A 9259-nucleotide genomic window follows, 5' to 3' on the forward strand; every position below is an offset into this window, starting at 1 on the left:
AAAACTCCGTTTTTCCATAACCACACCACGACAATCTCAGAGCCAAGGTTAAAACCCCGTAGGGAGAGTCCCGCGTCCAAGGGGAGCCATGTGGGGCTGTCACCTTGCCCTGAGGAGGCAGCTGGCGGTGCCAGGTGGCCACGGGCTGCCCGAATCCTCAATCCTCGTGTGTTTGGGAAGACTGAAGGGACAACCCGCTTGGCTTGTAAGCAGAACAGGGACACTGTAAAATGTAAAGTGCTCTGAGGTCCTTGTGTGGCTTCTGGAGTTTGAGGAATCTGGAAAATGAAGAAAAAAAAAAAAAAAACAAAAAAAAACCTAAACACTTAAGTAACACAAAGACTTGCCACAGCACTGAAAAATCCATTCGTGAAAAAATGTATGCTTAATGCTGGAAATGCAAAATTARTGTTAAAATAGCTCTGCGATGGGGAGTTGCGGGACGCAGAGGTCGGCCCTGCGTGGTCGGGGGCCAGGGCTGGTGCCGGGTTTGGGTGGCTTTGCCTCTACCGGCAGCACCCATGGGCCAGAGCCCAAAGAGCCAAGACAGGCAGCCTCCTGGGGAAAACAAGGAMAACTTTTGGACAGAAGGCTGCTCAGTGCATTAAGCAAGTGCGCATGAATTTCTGTGTTTTCATAATTTTCATAACCACTTTTTTTTGAGGGAGTTTCAGATATATCAATATTTTGGAAGGGCATAAAGTTCTTTCCCCACCACCCTCCTGAAAAAAGTATTCCGCGTGTGACTGAATTTTCTAGCCTTTTTAGCACAAAGGCTGAAGTTATTTCCTGTAGGATGTTGTCCCACGGATTTGTAATTGAGATATGACTTTTATATCTTGCATGTAGTTAGGAAAACAAAGAACATAAAAAATCTTATATAATGAATAAGGAAACAGAGGCAATGGGGGCAAAATGACTTTCTAAGTATTAGGCCAGTGGCCTGAATTAGAAACAGGTCTCAGTCCTAGACCAGATTATATCAATATGTAACTACATATAGACTAGCAAGAAAATTAGTTTCAAATTCCCAGATCTTGAATAGTTGCCTGTCTTTATATAAGTTAAAAAAAAAAGAAAAAAAAAAGTTTGATTTCACTTTTCCTAGCAGAATATAGTCTCCCACCTACTCCTCAGCACTCACAGCTCATGCTTTCATGTCCTATCCATCTATCCATTAAGCCTTTGTTTCCCAGAAAATAAATAAATAAATAAATTGGGGGGGGGGGGGGGGAGAAGGGGTCTCCAGCTCTGTTCAGTATTCCAAGCCTCCAATCACTAAGCTGGAGTTGAAGCAAAAATACTGCTACTGTTACCCCATTTTCACATGGTGAAACAGCTGATGGACATGGACATCTTCTGTAACCTCCACCATTTTTTTGGTTACATTGTCTGACTGCACAACAAATTCCTTTCTTGATGCCAGTTTTGCATCTGTTACTCCACATTTAGGTTTATAAAGAAGAAGAGGAGGGAAAAGAACTATATAGAGAGGAGGGGGAGCTTCCGATTCCTTTAAACATGAAAGTCAAAGCAGAYGTGTGTCCAGTGTGGCATGGTCTGCCTGGGTACATGTTTAGCTTTYGAGGGTTTGCTGCAATTCCAGGGTTACTCAAGTCCTTACATACATAATCCCAGTAAGTGTTGGTGATCATGCAGGAGATAATGGCAACCTGCCCCTACTCCTCTACAACATGTTATAGCACCCAACTGTCCCTTCCTCCTTCCCTCTTTGTACCCCATCCTAGGGCCCTCTCAGCACTTCTGCCTTTCCCCAGCAACAGCCCAGTTTACTATTCCCCTTTCCCAATATGTCTTTTTATTCTTCCTTTCTCTTTTCCCCTCCAAAGGAATATTCTCATGGAAAGCATGCACATGTTCCTTCTTAGTTTCTAAATTCAGTTATCTTCAGACATTTCTGGCCCCCCAGATTGTCTATTAAAAGATGAGTCCTCCTTTGGTAGATTCCGATCTCCTGTAACAAAATTTGGGCTATTTTAAATTGGGGGAAAAGAAGAGAAAGTTCTTGTGCCAGATGAAAGAAGCCTTCAGGGAGAACATCTGATCCCCTTATTTCTGCAAGGCCATTACAAATCCCAGCAGATGATAAAAAATAATGAAATACTAGGTTGCCTTCTTGCTTCCAAAAATGAGGTATTAATAATGCAGTGCTGGCAGTGAGGTACTTTACTGTCATTACTTTATCCATTAAAACAGTTGGAAAGTGTAGTCAGTTCAACATTTTTAAGAAGTACTACACAYGCATACAAAAGAATTATCTTAAAAAGGTCATTTTTAGAGCAAGATTATAAAGAGTTGAAATAATAACTGTAGTGTGAAAATGTCATGCCAGCTCCATCATTAGCATAATATCTAAACTACTTAGAAATATTTCAGCATATCAGGTCACGTCAAGCATGTCAGGTTTTCAATTATCTGAGCAGTCTGATGTCTACACTTCAGGTCTATGGTTAGGCACACAGGCTGTTGCAGGAATAGGTGTCTGAATATCCGCTTCCGTGGCGCTCTTCCACTGCTGGAGAAAAAATCCTGCAGCTGCGCTTTTGCTTTAAGAAATGAATCTTTGTTACTTTTCTGTAAATACCATTTTATAAGGAGTTACACAATAGCAAGTCAGCAGAGAATAAAGTCATTGTGAGTCATATGTGAGTACCTAAGCTACCTTAAAAGTATCATTCTTAGGTTAATGAAAGCTTTGAGTTTCAAAGAAAGAAATGCACTATTACAGCACTTCCTCACCCAGAGGATAAACTCAAGAATAAGTATGTTTTTAAATCATCCATCAACTGTGAATGGAGAAAGAACACTAAGAAATCCTATATCTACATTTTTTTTCCTGTCAGGGAGCAGACAGTTAAAGCCATGACCTACCTTTCTGAATCRAAACACCAAGCTCTTTTGTTACCCATCAAAACATCACCAGCTCTAGTAGGGAAACTGACCTCTTCAAATATCCTTCCAAAGAGAATTGTTCCAGCTTTCACTCTTTAACTGTACCGTAACAGCAAGCCCCTGTCTCGGGAATCTCTGCTCTTTTGTATAGCGTTATATTGTAAGCCATAAAGAGGAAAAGGCTGAACCAGATGTCTTATCTGTTGTAAATTACAAAAAGAGGAAGTCTAGTATTGATAGCCTCTAAATAGTAAGACTTTGAAATAATAAGCTGCAGACTGCTGCAAGGTCCAGTGCAGTCAAGTACTGCTGGGGAATGTTCCTGTCAGGTAGTAAGACATTTTTTACATTCCCCAGCCTCAGTCCATTAATTATGTGGAGTTTTTCTTTTCCTAGTTAAGTGACATACATGGAAAAAAAATAGCAATATGAATATTTAATAGAAGAGCCTTCTGAACTTACAAATTATAATAAGATTGGAAAGGTTAAGAAATATTAGATTTGTTTTTTTATTTCTGTAGGAATTGTCACACTAAGCRATGTCTGTCCTTTTTTAGGATTCCAAATTATTTCTAGCCTGTGCATATCATCCTTATACATACAATCTCAGTTCCGATGCAGAAAGAATTTCAAGGATACTGTCAAATCTCTATAATAGCTTCCTAGGTCTGGGCATGAAGTCTGAGGTTGTCACTAATCAGAGACATCAAAGGTAGCGATGGGCCCTTCTGTCTTTCACTGCAGCAGGTGTTAAATCCAAGGGTTAGGAAAGATGCCTCTATTTCTATTGCTTTCAAACTGACACAATAGACTGCTGCCTTCACTCCCTCTGCTCCCAGTGTGGGAATGCACATATTGGCATGGCTCTTGGTTAAGCTCTCATCCTGAAACCCCATAATCAAACAGCTATTTTAACTTGAGAAAAATACATCACTTTGTAGATCTTTGTCAGCTCAAGTCTAACAGACCTAAAACAGAGATTTTCCCACTCTTGACTTGGCTCTCTGCTTACCTCTTCTTCATGCTCCATGACACCACCCCCTGTCACTCATGCCCATACAAAGCACAGAGGATTCTGAAGGCACATCTCCCTCCTCATTAACATCCAAGTTGCTTTCTCTAGTTTAAGAAAATTCTACACTGATGTAGAATTTTGAATGATCATCTATTTTGAATGATTTTTCTCAGCTTATACCATTTTCCTTCTTCAATTTTTATTCCTCTAGTGAATTCTGCTTTGATGAATCAGTCATAAATTACTTGGTTTTGATTTTAAGACTCTTCATAGATAACTCTTTCTCATTTCTTATGGCATATGACATTTGCCCTAGGAATTTGTTCCACAGAGTGCATTAGCCTCCTGTTCTCTGTTAAATTTTCAGATAAGCTCTTTTTTTTTTTACCCCCCAGGCATCCTTCACACATCCATATAAACATCTGCAAAAATATGTTTTTCTCTTAAAACAGCCCTTTTACCCATTTACTCCAAATGTTGTAATGTTCAATGGACACTGTCTCTCTTCTCTTTTTCTTCGCTGCCATTTTACTGTACATGATTTTTTTCCCAGTGTAGCAGAATTTTGGATCATAATTTAAGTTTCTGGACATAAAAGCTGTATAAGAAATATTAACAATTGTTATCTTGTGACCTTTAGATTGCAAACTCATCAGAGAAGTTTTATTCTCCTTGTAAAGTATATATAATTTGAGCCACCGTAAGGACAAATAATGATAATAATTATTAAATAATATTAATAAGAACTATTAATAAGAACTATTAAAGCATGAGAGCTAGGGGTGTTGCACTGGTTCCTTTTAAGGACCCRTCTAACCTAAGTGGTCACCCAGAGAAAAGCAGGAGCAGAACAAGCAAATATGATGTTTCTACTGATTTTCAAGCTTCCAGTTATTTTCACTTGTGCAAGTTTCTTGATCCTGATGCAGTTTGTCCATTTAGTGGCCTCTAGAGTGTCTTTCTTCTAAGAATCCTTCTTCTAAGAACTTGTCCAGTTTGCCCTTACCCATGCAGAGCTTTTTCACCTTAAGGATGAAAAAAATAGATTTGTTYGTTTTGAACCTGGGTCCTGTCTTCTTCTGTCCTCTCTTACAAGTGCATCTCTTTCCCCACGCTGAACAATCTTAGCCTGCTCAGTCGGTCACTCCTGATTGAGAAGCTCTGAAGTGTCACTCTTTTTTCCTTCTTTAAATCTTTTCCAGACCTTGACGTAATGACAAGACAGTACTAAAGGTGTGGGTAAATAATGCATTTATTCACTTTTCTGATTTGTCTTCCATTCTTGGAAGGGAACACTTGTTCCCTGCACTTGCTGGGTGAATATTATATGACAGCATTGGTTTCTTAGCTATTTATCATAGTATTTTATTCTTACTATTTTATCTATAGCTGATTGGACAATAAATTATAATTCATACAGATCCTCTGCTGAATCTTCTCCTACCRTAAAATAGCGTTGTAGTATGGGACTCTATTTCTTTTCCATGGTGAATACTGATGCAAAATATTCATTTCCCTGTCTAAATACACATTTCTTGGCAACCATCAACTAGCCCTGTAGACTCTCTGGCACGTTGCTTGTTCCTGCTGCGTTGGGTAAATGATTCAGTACTAATTTTGATTCCTTTATCTACTTGATCCTAAAATGCTTTCCCTATTCTGCCTAATGAAACATATTTTTACATTTATTCTGCTAGGACTTGTGTTCCTTTGCATTTTCTTGTTTTGAGTGCAATTTCAGCCCTTTGAAGGATTTTCTTCTYGCTTCTAATAATCTCCCTTACTTTGCTGGCTAGTGATTCCAACCTCATTTTATCTTTTTCCTGTTGTTTCCATAAGTGTTAAACACTGGTGCAGTGATACCAGTACAGTGTTCTCCAGTAGCTTACATGCCTATGAGAATTAAATTCCTTATACTGTCCTTTTCACACATGTTATTAGAAGCTTCCTCATTTCTATATGTCCCTTTTGAAGATGAGCAGAACTAGGGTGGATATTTTGAATTTTGTTGCCTTTGTAGGAATGTCAAAAATGTCTTTAATTAGATCCTGCTCATTATTCAGTACAAATTCAAGGTTTGTATTTTGTGATGCAAGCTCACTAACCACTTACTCCATGAAAGAGATATTTATAATGTCTAACACTTTCATCTCTGCTTTACATCTCAATATAACATTCATCCACTCTGAATGGCGGTAATTGAAGTCTCTCATACAATATATTTCCTGCTTGCTGCCTTCTTGATTTTTTCTCAGAATATTGTAGTCAGTATTGCCTATCCTTTCTCAGTTATTCTTAATAGAGACCCAATAGCATAGTTGTCCAATTGGAACCAGTCCATATAGATTCAAAGGTACTCAGTGAAGTGGTGTTTTTTAAAACGATTTAGTACTAATTTCAATTTATACTACAATTCTGGCCTGGAACAGCTTATGAGATTCCTATGTATACTTTGCATCCTAATACATTTTATAAATCCTTGTCTTCCTACCAAGCTTCCAATAGGTCTGGTGTGTTATTTTATTTTATTTTATTTTATTTTATTTTATTTTATTTTATTTTATTTTATTTTATTTTATTTTGAGGGAAGACATACCCATTTCTCTATCTCATTTCTTAAACATTTACCATTTGTCCAAAAGCACATGCACCTCAGTTTTGTTCCCATCTTGTGACCTCATTTAAATAACAATCTGTTAGTTTTCAATTTCCCATTGGAACATTTACATCTTTTTATCTGTCTTTCCCTTGAGGATACAGAACTTCCAAGTTTTCCTTTCCAGCAGCATCACCATTTTAGAACCATGTGTTTTTGTGCATTTGTGAGCTCTTTCCCAGTCTCCAGATTAAACCTTCCATTATAACTTTCTAGATTTTAAGTGTCAGGCTTAAAAATCACCTAGTCTGAGAAAGCAACATGCTTTGGCAGGGCCCAGAATGCACAGCAAGCTCTGCAACCGCTTCACTCTCCAATGAGGTTGCCCGTGCCCAAGGCCAGGGGTGATGTGGGGCCCTGTGACCTTGGAGAGGGCTTGGAGGAAACAGCTGGGCAAGAAGGCACTGCAAGAAGCCTCACTGGAGACCTCAAGATCGGCTTTTAAGTTCAGGCCCTTACCGTGGTCCTCCCTTGAACTATGTTGCATGTTTGTGCTTGGTCTTGTACATCACTGATCCTGACCGACTGACTTGATTTCCTGGCTTGACCATGGAGCTGCCTCATCATGATGTCCTTGGCCGGCAATATTCAGACCCTGACCCTGGTTAACATTAACCCACTCTTCTCATTTGGGTGCTGCGGCACCGTGGTCTGTCAGTGAGGATGCTGCCCCTTGCCTGGCCTTCACCATTAGCTCCTGATGTACCTTTCCATGTGGAGCAGCTCCTTCTTGCTGCTTCCTGACACACTTACTGGTGCCCTGATCATTCAGATTAATTTCAGCTGAAATAATCATTCTAAAACTGTCCTCCATTCAAGATGATTTCGCATTCTTCCTCATGCCGTCCAATCAAGGCAGTAAAACTCTGCTTTCCATATCTCCTTACAGTCCCATGGATGCAGGAAGCATTTTGCTTAATACTGGCATGGAAATCTTGGTCTTCAGCTTCCTGCTCATTTGTCTTAATGCCCTTCCCATGGTCATTAGTACTCACAGACACCACAACCGGTTGCACTTAGGATCCTACCAGGTTCCTTAAGGGGTAGCCACTGCACAGGCCTCTTTGGGGCGACCAAACCAGACCAAGTCATTTATTGACCCAGTGACAGATTCTTCCACCAATACTACCTTCCTCTTCCTCAGAGCCAGGAAAAAAAAAAAAATGTGTGCAGTCCAAGAAAAGAAAATAATTCCACTCCTTTTCAATAATCAAGTCCGACTCTCAACAAGAAATGAAAAAATGTGAACAGAAAACTATGATTCCCACTGATTTTAGTGGACTCTGACTCAAGCTTTTAATGACACTGACTTATGCACATTTTTCAGACACTGTCCACAAAATCATTCTGTTGTTTTTCAGAAAAACAGTCTGGGATGTAAAGGACATCTGCCACAAAAAGCTTAAAAAGCACAGACCTGCTTTTATTAATAGAAAGTATTCTGAAGTCTTGAATTAAAAGGAAAAAAAATGTTTATTAATATTACAAGAATAATTACCTTAAATTTGAGTGTCAATGACCCTTCTCACATAAAGCTTTTCTAAAATATAGTTTCAGTCTTACTAATGAGAAAACAACCTTCAGCTAGGCTGACAAAATCTTTTTGAGTTGCTATAAAATACATTCTACTAAAGAGGGTTCTATACAGCTATCGCATCCTTTTAAATCCTTTTTAGTAATTATCCGTACACAAAAGAAGCTTAGATGCTCTGTTTAGAAAAATTATAATAAAATAATAAAAACAGTAATAAAGAGAGGAAGTAATTGCTAAAATGCACTCTTTGTGCTTTTAATATTCTCTGTTAAATAATTGTGGCATTTAGGAATCCATTTATTTCTTTTTCTGATATTTATTATCTCACTGATTAGCACAATGTGTACGAAGGATAATACAAAATACGCTTTTATTATCATCACAGATTTCATAAAAAGTAATCTGGTTTTAATCTGTGTTTAACAAATAATGCAGGCTTTTGACAAAAAAAAAATGTGTTTTAAGAATCTGAGCTGATTTGAGATCCAATTTATTGCAAGAAAAGTTATCCAGTTACACTAGAGTTTCACTCCATCGAGACAAAGTTTTTGCTTGTTATTTAATAAACCAGAAAAACGGTCACCAAGACTCGTCCTTGTTAAAGTATAGTGTTGTCAGCCTACAGCAAAAATGCTGGCAACCTGCCTGGAAAGTGCAGTAACAACTGATACATCTGATCTCCTTCTGTGGCTGGGGAGAAAACAGACTACAGTGAAGGCCGGTCTTAATGGGCTCTACCACCAATTGCCTGGCAAGGACACACAGGTTTCCGAAAACAGGTTGAACTGATTTCCTAAGTTGGGGAAAGATTTCACCTTCCTTAGTGGTAAGTAGTGCAGTATCTAGAACTTTCCCAATTAAAGTTAGACCTTCAAAAATGTCTGCCTAGTTGTGTAATATAGYACTGTAAAAAAATATTCAATGCATAAATATTTAAGAAATAATAATGCTAATTTTATCTTGCAGGTCAGTCTCATTTTCCATTATTTCTTGAGAATTGGGATGAAATATTGCAGCTRCAGGGTTTCTGAAAAGGAAGCCATTTATTCCCCATGCGGCTGTCTTGCTGAGCCAAACTTTTAGAGACATAACTTATTCTGTATGAAAAAAAAGAAAGRGCCATTTTATTTCATTCTACACT

The sequence above is a fragment of the Nothoprocta perdicaria genome, unplaced genomic scaffold (genome assembly GCF_003342845.1).
Source record: "Nothoprocta perdicaria isolate Ctin4 unplaced genomic scaffold, notPer1 scaffold_173, whole genome shotgun sequence".
Taxonomy (NCBI): Eukaryota; Metazoa; Chordata; class Aves; order Tinamiformes; family Tinamidae; genus Nothoprocta; species Nothoprocta perdicaria.